The 4,261-nt window shown below is 41.2% G+C and overlaps 1 long non-coding RNA gene across 1 annotated transcript; it reads right to left on the bottom strand.

Annotated features, from left to right (window-relative positions):
* Nucleotides 1-300: 300 nt before the first annotated feature.
* On the bottom strand, nucleotides 301-1,939 carry LOC127929225 (uncharacterized). Its single transcript, XR_008134011.1, has 3 exons — nucleotides 1,562-1,939; nucleotides 821-932; nucleotides 301-726 (listed from the first exon to the last, which is right to left on the bottom strand). It is a non-coding gene; the product is annotated as an uncharacterized LOC127929225 (long non-coding RNA).
* Nucleotides 1,940-4,261: the final 2,322 nt, after the last annotated feature.

The raw sequence follows: 4,261 nt of genomic DNA, 5'->3' as shown, positions 1-4,261 counted from the left end.
GACAAAACAAAGCAGGTAAACCATCAGCTCCTTTCGAAACTGAAGTCACAGTGACTCTACAAGATGGAAAGCACAGAATCCAAGCATATTATACAAAATGATACATACACATTCAAAGGTCTGTATATAACACACCCTGCATGCCTGCACACTAAAATAAATGCAGGACAAATCCATACACATCAACTGAACAGACAAATGAATGGATGCAGTAGCCTCCCTGCAGCCTTGTATTACACACAGTATACCGCACAAACATCATAAGAGGCCAAAATTCGTAAAAACGAACCCAAAAAAAAAACCCAAATTCCTCTGCCACCGCAGGACATATTTAACCAAAATTGAAAGCACACATACTAACTAAAATAATTCAACACATATTGGTCCCTCAGCAGCCAACCACTGTCGTCATCAGGGAAGATTGCCGGATTGTCCCAGTCCATGGCTGGTGGCACTCTGGGGGCCCTCTCCTTCCTCAGGCAGGCCACATTGTGGAGGACAGCACAAGCCACAGTAATATCACATGCCCTAACAGGGCTGACCCTTAATTTGTGAAGGCAGTGAAAGCGTGCCTTCAGGAGGCCAAAGGTCATTTCAACTCTGGCCCTGGTCCTGGCATGGGCATGGTTGTAGGCCTGCTGTGCTTCCTGGGGTCTGTGAAAGGTGTCAGGAGAAAAGGCTGGCAGCCATACCCCCTGTCTCCCAGCAACACACCAGAGAATTCACCTGTCAACACAAAATCTCATCATTACTACCTCATAAACACAGTGATATTCTTGACACAGCCATGATGGTTATAAATAGGGGTTGTGTGGCTTACCTTGTGATAGGCACTGATAGATTTCAGAGGCCCGAAAGATTCTGGAGTCATGGACTGAGCCAGGCCATTTTGCCACAACATTGCTGATCACACAGTCAGCATTGCAGACCATCTGAAATCATAAGATGAGGAATATTACACCAATCAATGCACATCACTGGCAGATTTTTTTGCTTATTTTCCTAGGTAATTTTGCTCAAGAAAATATTCAAGATGTTTTTTAGATATTTTTTTAAAACTGAAAACAAGACAAAAATACTAAGTAAGAAAGACATTTTTGCAGTGCAGTGAGCAACCGACCTTGGGTCCTTTGAAAGGCGCTATATAAATTAAAGTGATTATTATTATAGCTCATCTATTTATTCAATTAAATTTTATTTATATAGCACTTTTCACAATTGTTTCATTCTGTCAAAGCAGCTTTACATTAATGAAAGCAGGAGAAACACAAAAAAAACGGTGGACAACAAGAAGCAGAGTACAACGGCTAAGATTAAACCGTACTGAGCGTAGTAACGTTAAATAATAATGTAAGGCTTTAATAATAATTTATCATAGCTTTATACAGTGTGATGGACTTACTTTACACAATTTCACTCATATCTGCAGTGCATTTCAATTAAAAATTTAACCGTTTCATAATTACAGTACAACTGCGTTTTTGGAGATGTGAATTAAATATTTGAATTGTAATTGTGATGTTTCAGCGGAGCGGTGAGTGTGTAATTGTGCACTACTTACGCATTCAGGCGGTCTGCAATACTTTGCCACGCTTTTTCTCTTTGCTTTATCACTGTGGCGGTGTTGCCTTTCTTCTTAATTATATATTTTACCTCCTCGTATGCCTCCATGAGGATTTGTGCTTCCGACGGGGAAAAGTACGCGGCTCTAGTTGCCATGGTAAATCAGTTAATCTGTGATCTGTGGCGGGGTCTATTTGAGTGAGCCGTGAGCGCGCACCTATCCAGGATTGGTTTCACCCGGCTTAATGAATCCGTGTCTGCTCATCCTGGCTTGGTCTTTGTGCAACCAATTAAGCCTGGACGCACATGTTTTGGCTTCATTGAGCTCAGCTTAGTCATTTATCCCGGATGTCTTAATTCTACTTTTGTGCAACAGGCCCCCAGATCCAGCTAGATGAAGAGACGATGTCTAGTTGTTTTTTTTTTTTAAACTTACAATACGTAAAGTGACGTTTGGGTACAGTATTATGAATCTCCATGTCAACATTTTGGGCAGAAATAAATGAGTTTCTTCAGTCTGCAACATTGGTCTTGTGTAGTGTTTGGTGAATTTACATTATATTTGTACTTGATAGTAGCCTACTCTAATCATAGGGAAGTAGAAGTGCTAAAAGGGTTTTAGGTTCATCACAGCAGAGTTTAACTCGTACAAAGTATAGTAATGTGAAACGTGTGGTTTTTAAAAGTGTATAGTTTTTACAAGAGTGTTTAATTTTGCAAAGGATCTGTGGTGTTTTGCTAATTGGGTGTGTGGTTGTGCTAATTGTGTGTAGTGTTTTGAAAACACTGGCCCTGTTTTGAAAATCGTGCTTAAGCAATAAAAAAAAAGTAATTCATTTCAAAGCAATTGGATGCGAAATTTCAAAAAGCTTTCCTAGGTTCCTTAAAAGCATCAGATCAGATCCATCCGGTCACACTTACAAAATGATGTCCTCCCAGTCCCGAGGAGAAGTTGTGCCCATCGAAAGGAGAGAGAGCATGAACCACATCAATTCTATCCAGTTAGGCGCCATTGAATTTGTCACTCAGTGCCAAGACATTAGATGCATTGACCCCTGTGCCCACAGTGCTGAAGCAGAGAGGCAATAATGTTTCACATCACAAGGTGAGTTTACTGTCAAATGCACATTGAATCTTGAATATCCTCTAACTATTACCAGTCTTTGAAGATCAGAAATGGTAAAGTTGGTGCCATGCGCTGGCGTACCACACACCCCACGGGCTCTGGGAGCATATGAACATGGCATAAACCATGGCAACAAAACATTTGAATGAAAGGAAATGAGTTGTAAAACTTCAACATTTTCTTTCAGCCGTAAGGCAAAATGTGAAGAATAGCAGAAAATGTACTTTAGAAATGTGTGAAACTGGCAGCCCACTGGTGCCTTTCCACCCATTTCAACCAGGTTCGGATTAAAAATAACTAATTTATGCAAACACTGATGGGAATGAGCGAGTTGTTGTTGTGCCTTGTGCTTTAGGTGGAAATCTACTGCCTTCCGTGTATCCCCTTCATGTGTGCGGTTTCAATCACTTCCAGATGTAGATTGACGCAACAATAGCGACTGTCCAAGTCATGTTGCAAGAGGAGGCGGGTGCCTGCGCTGACTCTGCACAAAACAATCCTCTATTGTATGATAATGAATAAAAGCTGTCCATCTTTTTGGGAGAAATGGTCATTCACTGGTCAGTATGTATATAGTGTAAATAGTGTTCGCTTTACATCAGGTAGCCTACTAGTCTACTAATGTTTAGTAGTTCACTATTTATAAAACACCTTATATATTATCTTATTAATCATTAATAAATCACATAAAAAAGCCTACTAGAATTTACAACTGTAGGCGTAATAATTCATAAATGGTGAGAAAAGCTTTAGAAATGCCTTGTCAAAAACAATTCAAAGGAAACTCTAATCTGTAAACTCCCAATAAGAGTATGTGTATTCCTGTTAGCAGTAAGTCCCTACGTTAAATTGAGTTCTTATGTTCATGCTAGCCCACCCCCACAGTGGACTAAATGTCCTCACTGCATTACCAGTGATGCACCAATCCTCATTCCATGGAACCTAAAGACTCACCATCCGCTCTGAGAACAAATTGGAAAAATAACTGCCATAAAACACTGATTTATCAAAGGATAACTGTCTAAAACATTGAAAGGACCCTGAACAGCTTCTATCCCCAAGCCATAAGACTTCTGAACAAGACTGCTAAATAGCTCATCAAATGGCTTCCCAGACTACCTGTCCTGCACTGTCCTGCACTGTCCTGCACTGCACTGAGTCTATGCACACACACACGCACACACACACACACACACACACACACACACACACACACACACACACACACACACACACACACACACACACACACACACACACACACACACACACACACACACACACACACACACACACACACACACACACACACACACACACACGTACACACACGCACGCACGCACGCACACACACACACACACACACGCGCACACACACGCACACACACACACACACACACACACATATAACATGGACACACATGCATACTGATGCCACAGACACACACACACTCACACACACACACACACACTTTCACACTCACCACATACGCTGCTGCTATTGTCTATTATCTATCCCGTTGCCTAGTCACTTCAACCCTACTTATATGTACATACTCTATTTTCTACTCC

Source organism: Oncorhynchus keta, unplaced genomic scaffold (assembly GCF_023373465.1).
Source record: "Oncorhynchus keta strain PuntledgeMale-10-30-2019 unplaced genomic scaffold, Oket_V2 Un_scaffold_5839_pilon_pilon, whole genome shotgun sequence".
In the NCBI taxonomy this organism is placed as follows: Eukaryota; Metazoa; Chordata; class Actinopteri; order Salmoniformes; family Salmonidae; genus Oncorhynchus; species Oncorhynchus keta.
Note: the sequence above shows the minus strand (reverse complement) of the source record. Positions and strands in the feature narration are given on the sequence as shown.